The sequence below is a fragment of the Alnus glutinosa genome, chromosome 10 (genome assembly GCF_958979055.1).
Source record: "Alnus glutinosa chromosome 10, dhAlnGlut1.1, whole genome shotgun sequence".
NCBI lineage: Eukaryota > Viridiplantae > Streptophyta > Magnoliopsida > Fagales > Betulaceae > Alnus > Alnus glutinosa.
In genome coordinates, this window is record NC_084895.1 from 22,045,087 (window position 1) to 22,059,744 (window position 14,658).

Genomic DNA, 14,658 nt, shown 5'->3' on the forward strand with positions numbered 1-14,658 from the left:
TAATAATAAGAATATGTGCAGAAAAGATATAAATACTTTAACAAGAGAAGAAAGAATAATATTGGAATTAATAAACCAAATTGAAGATCTAGAAACAAAATTAAAATATTATATCAAATTATTCAAAAAGAGAAAATTATTGCTAATGATATAAATTATAATCTTATTGATGTTTCTAATAATTCTAAACAAGAAAAATATCCTACTAAAAGTCAAGATTTAAAATTTGAAATAAATAATATAATACAAGATGATAAAATCAAAAATCATATACAAGATAATAAAATCAAAGATCATGATAATATCAAACAAAATTCAGTAGATAAATTATTTATTAAAGAATTATTTATTTATCTTATAGATAGAATAATCTTTCAAAAATATTATGTTGAAGTTACTTTAATAATTAATGTTGAATTTCAAATTACAACCATAGCATTATTAGATTCAAGTGCAGATATGAATTGTATTCAAGAAGGAATTATACCTACAAAATATTATAAAAAAACAAATAAATTATTACATCAAGCTAATAAAACAAAATTAAAAATAAAAAATAAAATACCTAATATCCATATATGTAATAATGAAATATGTGTTAAAATATATTTTAAGATTACCATTATTTTAGTAAAAGATATTACTTCTAGAATAATAATAAGGAATCTATTTTTAGCATTATTTGATTCTTTTATAAAAATAGAAAAAAGAATTAGTACTGAAATTATGAGAAAGAAAATCTTATTCAGATTTATTTTACTAATAATAAAAGAAGATATTAATGATATTTCCAAACAAATAATGTTCTTAAAACAAAAACATAAAAGAATAAAAGGACAATCAAATGATCCTTTATTACAACAAAGAATTAAAAGTTTTCAAAGAAAAATAGAATCAGAAATTTGTGCTAATATTTCAAAAGCTTTTGAGTATAATAAGAATCATGTTGTTCAATTACCTTATGAATCAAATTTTGATAAGATAATAATACTAACAAAAATTAGGCCTATTCAAATGAGTCAGGAATTATTAGATTATTGTAATAAAGAAATCCAAGATTTATATCTAAAACAAAAAGGTAAATTACCTTGGAATTATTCAGCTTTTTATGTTCAGAAAAATGCTGAATTAAAAACTTTAAAATGGATAAGGTATCCAATCCCTAATAAAAGGAATTTTCTTTCAAGATTATATGATGCTACTATATTTTCAAAATTTAATATGAAAAGTAGATTTTGGCAAATCAGAATAAATAGATATAAAATTACTTTTACAGTATCCTTTAGACATTATGAACAGAATGATATGGCATTTGGTTTAAAAAATGCTCTCAAAGAATTTCGAAATATTATGAATAATATTTTCACTCCTTTTACCAACTTTTCCATAAATGATGTTTTAATCTACTCTAAGTCAATCAAACAAAATTGGAAATATTTACATGCTTTTGTCCAAATCATAAAAAATAATGGATTGGTAATTTCACCAACTAAAATCAACTTATCTTTGAATAATATTCATTTTCTTGGTCATAATATTGTTCAAAATATTTTCATAAATAAATCATTGCAAATTCTTAATGCAATAAAAGAAAAGAATCAGTTACAAAGATTTCTAGAAAGCTTAAATTATATTTCTGATTATTATAAGAATTTTACAATCATTTGCAAATCTCATTATCAGAAATCAAAAAAGAATTCTCCTCTTAGGTCAAATCAATATACAGAAATTATTAGACATGTCAAAATCCTTACATTCCTAAATTTCCCTTCCTCTAATACTTTTAGAATTATTGAAACCAATGTCCCAGAAATAGGTAGAGAATATTATGTCTATGTAGTTTGTTATCATTCTGATATATGGTATACTCCACAAAATTATAGTATTATCAAAAAAGAAACTTTAGCCATTGTATTATGCATTAATGAATTTCAAAATAAATTTTTAAATCAAGAATTTATTATCTGTGTTGAGTATGAAGAATTTCCAGCAGAAATTCCTCAAAATCTTAAGCGCCTAACTCCAGCGGAGAAAGGAAAGGCTAAGGTGAATAAGTATGAAGAATTTCCAGCGGAAATTCTACAGAAAATTCCTCAAAAAGATGATAATAATATAGCTTCTAAGCAAATATTTACAAAATTTAAAGTCATTTTAAGCTCTTTAAATTATTTTGATTTCAAAATTGAATATATAAAAAGAGAATCAAATAGTGTCCCTGATTTCTTAACTCATGATCTTTTTTTCAGGGAAAATGAATAAGCCAGATAGATCAAAAATTCAAAATCCCGATGATTATGCTATTAATAAGCGATCATCTCAGAATAATCCTTCATCACAGAATAATCCTTCTTTCACTTCCCCAACAAATGTTGTCCCAACTCAGAATAAGTTTACTGTCTTAGGAAACTTTCCTCCTTTACCTTCTAAATTAGCTACTTTTGCCCAGACAACATCATCTTCCTCAAAGGATCATTCCTTTTCAAAATCAGATAGTATAAGTTCTCCTTGTCCCGCACCAATAATACCCACTTTTGCCCAACCATCCCAAATATTGCATAAATACAAAACAATCCAGCCAAAATTATTCCCCATTGAATTTGAGTATCAGCATATGAAGAATGCCAGAGAATTAGTAACAAAAGTGTTCCTGCCAGGATGGGATTTTATGCCAGAAGAGAAAAATAAATCTCAAAAATTTTATGAATTATCTCAAAAATTTTATGAATTCATTCTAGTAGATTCTGGATCAGTCATCTTATCTCATACTCCTTGTAAATTTGACCCAGATCTTAAAAGAATTGCCTTTTCTAAATGTACTATAAAAAATGTGCTTTCACCAGCCCAGTGGAATTATAACCCTTGGCAAGGCAGAAAATTTTCACAACCCTTTCATCCCCAAACTTATAATTATTTTGATTATCAAAAAGTTTGGTATAATACCTTCTATCTTCAGAATGATCGTTACCAACACTCTTGGTTTTTCATCTTTGACAAAATTCATTCAGTCCAATCATTACCATTATGGTTTGAATATTGGTGGAAGCTCTTTGGAGCAGAAACTGGTATTTTACCACCTCCTCTTCACAACAAATTTTTAGATTATTCTAAGACTCATCCTTCTCCGTCTCCTTTCAATAATTTTCCCCCAGAACTTTATTTCTTTCTTCATTTTAGTATTCCTTGGATAATGTCTTGGGATTATAATTTCTTTTCCCCAGAAAATAATCCTCAGTCTCCCAATAATAAAATCAGATACATTGTCCGCACTACTGCAGTAAAATGGTGGGATAGATATACTTATGATGATATTATTACAAGAATTAATAAATTATGCACGGAACAATTCCTAGCCTCAAATCAGTTTCTTTTGAAGAAGAACATTAATCAGGCCAAATTAGCCTCCTTCAGTTCAAAGCATGAGTTTAAAAAGCATTTGCTCGAAACTCTATCTCAATTATCAGATGATGAAGATGAAAATGAAGATGAACCAGTATTAGCAGGATATGCTCAAGACCCTTATGCAGATTCTCAAGATCCTTATGCAGATTATGCAGATTTAGCATTATGAAGACTTTATGAACCAAAAGACTTTTGAAGAATCATTTATGAAGATGCATTATGAGCCGTATTAGAATTATGAAGACTTTATGAATCAGAAGACTTTTGAAGTGAATCATTTAGATGCATTATGACAACTTTATTATGGCATCAAGACTTTTTGGATCATTGTCGGAATTCATGTATTAGCCGCCACAAAAGACAAAATAATTAATTTTGCTCAGGAAACAGTTCAAGAATTATTGCTACTTTGAATCAGCCAGTACAGAAGACTCAAGAATTATTGGTGCTTTGCTTTTCGGAAGATACGCGGAGCATTGAATTATTATCTACTCAAGAATTATTGGTGCTTCACTGTTCAGAAGGCACGTGATACATTGAATTATTGCTGCTGTCCAGAATTATGTCAGTCCGGAATTATGTCAAATTATTACCTACCCTACTGTTCAGAAGATATGTAGAATATTTTCTACTGTTTATACTTGTAATTTTCCTTTTCTTTTCGCCTATAAAAGGCTTGTAAGTTATGTTTAGAAGGCATAAGTTTTTTGAGAGGTTTACGAGCTTTCAGAAAGAAGCCATCAGCCTTTCTAGCCTTTAGCCTTTCTATCCTTTGTATCAGTACTATCAGTACTATTCCCTTCCCTTCCTTGTATCTTATCTTGCCTCGCATCAAGGCTTTGTATCAATTTCCCTATCAGTACTATTCCCTTCCCTTCCTTGTATCTTATCTTTGCCTCGCATCAAGGCTTTGTATCAATTTCCTCTTGAATCAATATATCAAGTATGTTCATTAACTCTTCCTTATCTTCACTATATGATTTTCCTTTATATTATGTTTTTGAATTATTTCTTTAAATCAGTCTTTTAAATTATTTTCATTAATCATCATCTACTTTCTTTATCTTCATAATACTCATTATCTCCATTATTATACTGTCTATATATATATATAAATTAACACTACAGGATTTGCAAATTCTTCAAAGTCCGTTTAAATTTGTAATTTCAAAATGTGTAATTTTAAATTATTTTATTTGATATAATTGATATAATTTAAGGATAATTGTACAGTTGGTCATTTTGATTGGCCATAATTATTTTTTCCTCTCTGTAGTTTAAAAAGTTTACGGGAGGTCCTCGTAGTAAACAATAATTACAAATCAGTCCCTGAACACATTTTCCATCCAAAAGTTAACAGATTCCGTTAGTCAGCCGCGCCACACCCAATAGGAAGCCGACACGTGTCCATTACAATAAAAAAATATAAAATCTAATAAAAATATAAATAAAAATATATATATATATATATATATTATTTTTTTAAAAAAAAAATTAAAAATACAAAGGGGTAAAAGGGGTGGTTGCCTGTGGGCAGCCACACCTTTGGGGGTGGCTAAGTTGTAACGACCTGCCTTTTATAAAAAGGCATAAGTAAAAATTTCGATTTTACATGAAACGTTACAACGTCATCAGAGTTAGAAAATACCAGCGGAATATAATTTTTATATAAAGACATAGGAATTATAATATAATACATTGAGCTGACTCAAATTCCTCTAGACATTCATTAAAAGTCCTTTAATTTCCTTTGCACTAATTATAATGAAACATATGTTACAAATGACACAAAAGCGTACATGAAAAGTTTACAAAATACAAGTAAATTTCAAAACATGTTATTTACAAAAGAGTACAAATATTATTAGTCAGAAAGCAATGGAACCTAACTACATTAGCTTTAGATCTCTTAAGCTAGCAGTCAATTTAATCTGTAATCTTCAGAACCTGCACAATCATCTATGAGATGCTGGTTATTACCACAACCCCATATTTACATAAGTGAGCTAAATATCATTCAACAATACAATATATTATGCTTTATATAAGAAAAGAGATAACATAATGATGTGGTAACAATTTTCTATGCAAAGTGTTTAACAGTTCAATATAGTCATTGCACTCCACTCGTTCTGAGTCGTTACTCAATTAGCGACTTTATCGGAGACGTTCTTCCTACATTACTTTTTATTAGCATATTTCTGAACCAGCAAAGTACGTTCCATGTCACTCTCCTAGCACTTTGAAAGACATTCCTCCCAATATTAATTATTATTGTTTTCGGTTCAGGCACTATTCCCATCCTAAACCTTTGAAATACGTTATTCCTAATATTAATAGGTTTATTATTCACAGTATGCAATAACCATCCACATGCATCCAATTAAAATAAAACATAAACATAACACTATCGAAATCCAGTACTACCTTCAGTAAGTATTTTATACTTGCAACCCTTTTGTGCAGTCTCAATTCATCATCTGCAATAAATACATATATATGCGCATAGAACGTCAATATCATTACTTTAGAAACTCATGCCTAAACATGAACCTTAATCATTCTTATATGCATACATAGAAGCGATTATCTTTGAAAAATCATCTACATTGATTATACACAAATATGTTATCATTATCAATTCTCTTTTCCATCAAATAATACATAACCCATTTTTCCACAAAACACCAAAACTTAGTCCTTTTTACAAATATCAATTTTAACATTACACTTCTCCCTTTGACTTACACCATAAACTCAATACTTTAACCAATTTAAAAGTCTACTAATCCCATACCAAATCAACTAACAAAAACCTTCGTTTAAAACATTTTAACTTTTAATTAATCATTCAATACAAAGTAGTACTACAGAATTTGCAGCTTAATTCATAATCCCAGAAATCATATCTGAAATTACAAATCCTAAATCATTATTAACCAAACATCTTTTAAAACTCATCAAAATCCCAACCACAAAACCAATTACAAACTTCCACATAATTGCCCAAACCCACAAAAACAGGGAACACAGTCAACACATACCCCCAACCGGTTTAACAAGAAGGTACTCAAAAACATAACCCTCAATAAAATATCAACTTCTCAAAATACACATCAACCAATTGGTTAACACAAGGAACATCTCAAACCAGGGGAAACACACACAATCGGTTACACGGCTAAACAGGGAATCTAAATCCACAATAACCCCAAATCAGAACACCCCACGGCTAACACCAAAAACTCAACTCAGTCAAGCCTCAACCTAAATGATATCTCAACCGAAACTGCAACAAAATATTTAACAGTAAACTAAAACTCCCGAAGCACATAATCAATTGAGTCATCAATCATCAAGACCGTAAACACTAAAATTTCACCAAAAAAATCAAACAACAAGAGGTTATGTCACGAGCGCCCCTGACCTTGGGCTAACCGGCTAAGTGTGGTAGAGATGGAGTTGGAGAACTGAAGTGTTCGGGAGCTTAGTGGAGATTGGGTGAGTTACGTGGCAGTTTCTCTGTGGCTGCTTTATCGGTGGCATACAGCTGGAGTCTCTTCCTTGGGGACAAACGGTGCCGTTTTGGGGTGGGAAGCCTTTTGTCGTTTTATGCTAAGTAGCTAGTCGTTTTAATGTTTCTGTTAGCCTTGTCGTTTTAATGTCTCTCTAAGCGTTTTGTACGGAACCGAGCTAGAGCAGTATATAAGCTCAGCCGGTGGGTTTTATTAGGCAGCTTTGGAATTATCTAGTTGTTTTCCTTTCTCTTTGGAGGCCTGGGCATCCTCGAATTTGCTCTTATCTGTGTTTTCTGTTCCTTTTCTCTAGTGAATTACATTTTCAGATTGAACATCCCTCTCTTCTTCCATTATTTGTTCCTATTTTCTTCTCTTAATTCCATTCAACCCGGAAAACCCCTTACAGGTTAAGAATCCAATACTCATTCAGCCCTATAAACACCACAAAACAGCCCACTGGCCAGAACAACACACACACCCACTGAAATTCATCAACAATCGGCCACCATCAAAACAGGGGTATCAAAAATCCAAAACTACAATAATCCCCAGATCACAGTAACTGGCCGAAATACAAAACCGAAAACATCCATTTTCAATCAAGAATCATTTATCCTAAATACCCCAAATAAATCAATAAGGAATCACCTTGAGGATCTCTGCTCAAACACAGAGAAATCTACCGGAAATTACCCTTGATTTCGCCGGAAAAGTCGCCGGAAAATCGCTCATTGAGGACCGACCACCGAAGATTCACCGGAGGATCAGGCTTCTCTTGGGTTTTCTGGGCTCACCAGCGACGATCCATAGAACCCACCGGAAATCGGCGCCTCCGGACGGTGGGATCTTCTCCAGTTCTTCTCTCCCGATTCCTCTCTACTTCCATCTCTCTCTCTCGGTCTCTCTCGATCTCTGTCTCTCCCGATCTCTTAATCTCTCCCTCCCTTGATTTCTCGGTCTCTCTGATCTCTCTCTCAATCTCACTCTCTCGATCTCTCTGTTGTCGTCGGACAGAAGAGGAACAAAGAAGAAAGAAGAAGTAAAGAGGAAAGAAGAAAAATAAGTAGGAAGAGGAACCGGGTATGAGTGTTAGAGAAGAGCGAAAATGGGTTTATTTTATAAAAATATAGGATATTATTTTTTTAAAACTTATTCATTAAGTTTAGTAAATATTAATAGATATTTTTTAACTCAATGTTAGTTTTTATCTCAGTTACATTAACATGAGTTAATAGTAAAATATCTTGAGATATTATGATTAACTTATGGTTAAGTTTTATTTTAGTTAATTTAACATGGGTTAATCCATAGATATTTATATAAAATTTACTAATTACATTTTTATCATAGATATTTCTCATAGATATTTTCACATCGGATCATTATCATTTTAATCTAACTTATTAATATTATAGTCTAAGTCCGTTTTGAGTCTAGTTCATTGCATTGTCAATATTATTATCTCAATAATATTATAACACCATATATACATTAAATACAATAAATATTATTTATCAATATTATTATATTAATTAGCTCACTAAATAATTCAGTCTGTCTATTTAATAATCCAGTAATATTATTAGAGTCTATTAATATCATTCTTTATTTATAAAATTATGGTTTATAAATATTAAGACTAAAGAATATTTATTTTCATAAATATTCATATAACCTTATTAATTTATCGAGGATAAAATATTGTGTCAGAAACCACGTGTTTTGATTAACTGCTGGACGTGAATACTATTTCTTACAGTATTAAGTCGTTTGAGCGTCGAGTCTTGTGGATCGAGTGTCAATTCTAAACTTATCTATTTTATTCAGTCTTAAATTCTAATTTAAGACATTTTATTTTATGACTTAAAATTTGGGACAATACACATGCCACCCCCAAATGATTTTAGGGGTAGCCCAAAGGCTACCCCCGGCCACCTCTAGGCCCCAAAAATTGTTTGGGGGTGGCCTTTCACTAGGGGTGGCCACGGGCCACCCCCAGAGGTGGGCAAAGGTGGCGCGCAGCCACCCTTTTGTTTTATTTTTTATTTTTTAAAAAAACAAATATTTATATTTTATTTATTTATATTTTTTTAGATTTTATATTTTTTTATTGTAATGGACATATGTTGGCTTCCTATTGGGTGTAACGTGACTGAATAACTGAATTTGTTAACCTAGTGGATGGAAAATTGGTCCAAGGAAGTGATTCGAAATTATTGTTTACCACGAGGACTTTCCATGAACTTTTTAAACCATAGGGAGTAAAAAATAATTATGACCAACCACAAGGACCAACGGTATAATTATCCCTATAATTTATTTCCGTTGACTTATTTAGATGTCAAATTTTAATTTTTTCTGATTCTCTGTTTTGTTTTGCTAATTAAAGAATCTCAACAAATAATCGGGAAGAAAAAAAAAAAAAGAAATAACATATATGAAAAAGAAATAATCAACATCATTGAATGAGACTGGCCGGGCTTTTCCTTCCACTCAATCACATGCCTACATCCGAACAATAAGCATCTAATCAGCCTACTAATTTAGCAAGTCTTGAGTCCATCAATGTGGCCGCAGCCCGTGTGAAAGCCTAACAGCCACAAGGCTATACAAGGAAATTAGCCAAGAGAAAAATAACAACTGAACAAGGAGGAGGAGGAGGAGGAGGAGGAGGAGGAGGAGGAGGAGGAAATTTTGAACTAGAAGAGAAAGATGATTTATCTAATACCGAGTCCCTACAAGTTTTAGTCATTTCTAATATGTATCTTTTAGGCTCTTGAATTATTTACTTGCAAAGAAGATAACAAATAAAGGAAAGGAAGAAAGTGGAGACACTATGAGAGAAAATTTGAACAGACAGGAAATAGTCCAATTGCCGATGAGAAAATGAAGCTATGAAGAGCACTACTGTATTAGGTAGGTAAAAAAAGTGTAAAAGTGTCACGTCATATTTTAAATAATTTTATTTCTTTTAGGGTGGCCAAGTCACCGTATGAATTATTTGAAAAAATAAAATAAAAATTTGTTGTCTAGCCTAAAAGCTTTTGGGTTTCCCGGTTTGGTCTTAAAAATTTAGAAACTTCGCCTTCACTATAAATTATCAATTTAAGCATAACGTTCTACATGAAAAAGACCATTAAAACAGAGAGGGAAATCCTCAAGACCAAACCCGTTCCTCACTAAGAATGAGTGCTTTCTTCGTAAGCATGTGAACAGTCCCATTGACAATTCGATGGATATGAAAAACTTTTCATTGACAGAATCCATTTAATAGTCCCCGAGCCTCCTCGATAATATGGCCATATTTGCTCAAATTACAACCTTCCTTCCTCAGTCCAATTGGAAAGCAACTCCTCCTAGCTCTACCTATTGATACCCCAACTCCCTATAGAATAAAATAGCTCGCCAAGTTGCAGTCGCTTATGCAATAACAGAATCCGTAATGTGATCTTTTGGAGCTAACAAGGTAGCTAGGACCTCACTTACAACATCTCGAATTATCGCTCCAATACCCATCTTCCAACTTTTTACTTTCAGAATTATGATGTGAGAGACATTTTTTATATAATTTTTTTGAAGAAAGAAAGAAAGAAAGAAGAAAAAGTAGTTGTTGGAGAGGGGTGGGCTAGCTAGGGTTTGGGCTATTGATAGATTTTTTCTTGAAGTTTTTTCTTTTTCTTTGGGGGGTGGGGTATTAGATGTCACTTATATAAAAAAAAAAAAAAAAATAAATAAATAAATAAATAAATTTAATGCCGTTTTAGGCTATATATAAACGGCACTAAACACTTAGTGTCGTTTAATTAATGCCACTTCTCAAACGGCATTAATGTAGTGGTCTTAAATTCATTTCCTGCCGCTTAGGATGAAAACGGCGTTAATTTATGCCGTTTGAGGAGAAGTGGCATAATTACATTTAATGCCGCTTATTGTTCAAATAGCATAAAATTTATGCCCATTTTACAATAAGCGGTATTAAATTTAATGCCGCTTACTACTCAAACGACATTAAATACGCATAAAAAAAAAAAAAAAAAAAAAAAAAAAAAAAAAAAAAAAAAAAACCAAAAAACCAAAAAACCAAAAAACCAAAAAACCAATTATCAATGATTCATTTATAATTAAGACTAATAGCCTAGAAGTCAAAGTAGACTAGTTCATATACCTAACAAACACCCAACACGGTAAAAGCTAACTATTAAACTCCAAAACATCACAAGACCATCCAACAACCCCGAAATTTAAACAACCATCAGCCAAAATTACAAAATACAAAACACGTATGTTATGAAATCACCAGAATTTAAAAGCAACAAACAAACCCCACCCACTTCCACTTTAGAGAGTGAGCATGTATTTTGGAACGTGTCAAAAAAGAAAGCATTGCATTTAAATTGTGGGGCAAAGGGAATACTTTACTTCTATGGTTAAACAAATTTAAACCTTGATGCATTTACTTTGTGCACTGCACATTGCACAATCCAAAACTAAAAGGATTGATTTAAATATGGTCATGTCCATGCATATTTTGAAAAAAATGGAGTATTGGTTCCGCAGACTTGGTTCACTTCCAAAATACAGTGCCATTTAATTAATTTCCAGATCAAGCAGACCAAAGAACAGACAGAAAACGGACAGACCTAGAACTGATGTTTGAGAAAACTTTATGAACAGCATGATCATGCAGCTCGGGATCCTTCTGCAGGTCTGTCCACAAGAACCATTCCTGCCGGATTCTGAGCAGGCCGAACCCTAGGCAACCTTTTGGCTGTTCACACAAGAATTTCAGGTCACGGGCCACAAGAACTAGAAAAGGAAAAAAAGAATTAGAAAAGGAAAAAATATAGTTAATTCAAGAAGCAGGGACTGCCAAGTTGGTTAATAGAGTTCTGAAGACTTGTTCAAAGTGTACAGAAAGTCACACTGGACGTTTATTTGGAGACAAGAATATAAGCAGATAGAGTACACTAGTGTACAAGTCTTGTACCATCTAAGTTTCTGGTAGAGAGATAGAAAGGCTATTACCAATATAAAAAGATAAATAAAGAAAACTAAACTAAATGAACAAAAATGATGCCAAGATATAATCCCCATACAGCAGCAATCAAAGTACAATACACACCTATTTCGAAAAATATGTCATTGACATTGACAGCAGTTTTGGCAGAGGTCTCCATGAAAAAGAGTCCATTTTCCTCGGCATATACACGTGCCTCCTGCAGCATCAATTAGGTGAATCACAATAAACACAAAATTTCAAGAGATGCAGAGTGCAACACATAGATTAACATATTGAGCAACACAGACACTTACTGAAGAAAAATAAAACAAATCATTAGTGATAAAAGAAAACGAAAGAAACTTTAGTCTTATGACCAGTTGAGTTGACTTAAAGAAACATAGTCCAAGTTGGGTCGGTAGTATTTTCAGCAGTTAACAAAAAAATATGAAACCCAACTGCTTGTTTGATACGTAATGCATCTTTCTATTGGGTGTGACGCTCAAGAACCCTAGGATGATGCTAGATTGATCTTTCTTCTTCTTTCTCTCTACTTCTTTTTCACTCTACTTGCTGTTTGATATATCCCACGCCTTTACTCAGAACGCTAATTTCTCAACCCTAAAATCATCTACAGAACTAATTTGTTACAGATCCGAAGATCTATCAGTTTCCCTAAACCAGGGCCAAAATCCTCAGCAGCTGAACTATCCTGCATCATAAAACCTAGAAGTTGTGCCAATTAATCAACTCCATTAGAAGCTGCAACTAATATCTGATAAGATTGTTTAAAAGAAGTAGAATCCTAAGAACTAATAACTGGAATTGGAAGAAGGTATCTAAACAGAGAGTGAAATCAGCCTTTTTCAGAAAAGGAACGCAACACAGAGCACCAACAAAAAAGAAAATTATAAACATAAGGCATGATAGTGCCCTTAAACACTAAATAGTATACACTAGCAGTTAAAATAGAATATAGTCATTTTTTATAAGTAAACTAAATTTATTAAAAACGAAAGGACGCAACCCAAGTGTACAGGAATTATATAAGAAACATGTAGAAAAATAGTACTATAGCAATGAAAATAAAAAATTAGCACTTACTTCAGCTGTCACTTTCCTCTTATCTTCCAAATCAGCTTTATTTTTCCCGGCAAGAGCCACAACGATGTTAGGATTTCCCGCAACAACCCTAAAATGAGTGCATGGTTACAGCATGTACCACAAAAACTGATCCATTTTCATGTCTTTGGGACGTATTGATGCAATTATTGTCATGGAAGTGGATGAATACTGTTAAAAATTATTTCATAAAAATTTAAGTTTTACCTTAAATTTGAATATTTAAACTTCCCTCTATTTTTTTTTATTATTCTTTATCCCTCATTGAAAAGCTATGAGTATTTTGTGTGCTTTATAAACATTTATCATGCTCTTATACTAGAAAGATTTTGAATATACATGTGCTAGCTGTACTAGTTGCGTCACCCAGTGCGAAGCGCTGGTCGTCGCACGCATGCATGTCGCTTTGACACTTTAGATGCACTTAGCATTTCGCACATGAGATTATTAATTACGTGTATTTTTTCTGATGTGTACAACTGCTTTTCTAACAGTAATATTTTTAAATACTTAACTGTTTTTTCTAAACTGTCAAAAACTATATTTTCTAACTGCTTTTTCAATAGTCAGAAACTGTGTTTTTAACCGTTAAAAACTGTATTAAAACTATTGTAAACTGATTCTGAGTTTTGAGATAAAAACTATATTTTTCCAGCATATTTTCGACATCTTTTTTCTTCCCTTCTTTTTCATCTTCTATTACAGAATTTCTGAATTAAGAGTAGTGTTAAGAATTTGCGATATACACACTGCATTCGGGCATTATTGTATCATGAGGACAAAACTGTTATATTCCCTTTTGCAAAACTTATTTGTTTAAGTGGAAGACAATATTTGTCTAAGAGACAGATTTACATTTGTCTTACTGTCCGGTGCTCTTTTGATACAGTTTTTATTTTTATCCTTTCTTCAATTTTCTGTAGTTCCACGTCTTTATATTTCCAACAAATACAACAAGAGAAAAGCAGACTTATGATTTGGCAAGATTCCCAGCTGGAACTTGCTCGATGAGTTGAAATATTGCTGTCACATTTTCATTCTTGAATAGTTTTCAAGTAATGGATTTAAGCCAATAAAACTTCAATCCCAGAATCTCTCATTCCCCATTCGGTTTTCTACAGAGTATACTCCACAATCATACCCAAATCTTCACAATAAATACCCATTCGGCCAACAAACACTATTTCTCTCCAAAAAAAAAAAATCTCACCCATCCATTCGGTTTCTCAAAGAAAAAATCCTTCAGAAATTTCAATACACATTTGGTTAGAGCCAACCCAAGCACCACAAAATGAACCAAAAAAAATTTACAATACCCATTCAGATTCTCTACCGAAAATCTTCAAAAAACAACCCAAATCAAACAAAAATAAAGAAATCAAGCCTAAAAATTATACTTACCCAAAAAAAAAAAAAAGGATTTTCTACTGTTTGGGTACCGAGAAAATACCGGATCTCCAAGCTTTTTGGCCTCACCGGCGTTAGGCCGTGACCCACCGGCCCTGGCGCCGTTGTCCGCCCCAAACGGAGGCTAGCCCACCGTCCGCCTCCCTCAAGTTCTCTCTGATTCTCTCCATCTCTCTCGGTCTCTCTTCCTTTCTCTCTCGGTCTCTCTCTAAT

The 14,658-nt window shown here is 32.3% G+C and overlaps 2 long non-coding RNA genes across 2 annotated transcripts; both read right to left on the reverse strand.

Annotated features, from left to right (window-relative positions):
* Positions 1-4,913: 4,913 nt before the first annotated feature.
* Positions 4,914-7,985, reverse strand: LOC133880144 (uncharacterized). Its single transcript, XR_009902197.1, has 3 exons — positions 7,566-7,985; positions 5,827-5,879; positions 4,914-5,346 (listed from the first exon to the last, which is right to left on the reverse strand). It is a non-coding gene; the product is annotated as an uncharacterized LOC133880144 (long non-coding RNA).
* Positions 7,986-11,323: 3,338 nt separating this feature from the next.
* LOC133879318 (uncharacterized) lies at positions 11,324-13,082 on the reverse strand. Its single transcript, XR_009902035.1, has 3 exons — positions 13,021-13,082; positions 12,040-12,133; positions 11,324-11,685 (listed from the first exon to the last, which is right to left on the reverse strand). It is a non-coding gene; the product is annotated as an uncharacterized LOC133879318 (long non-coding RNA).
* Between the last annotated feature and the right edge of the window lie 1,576 nt (positions 13,083-14,658).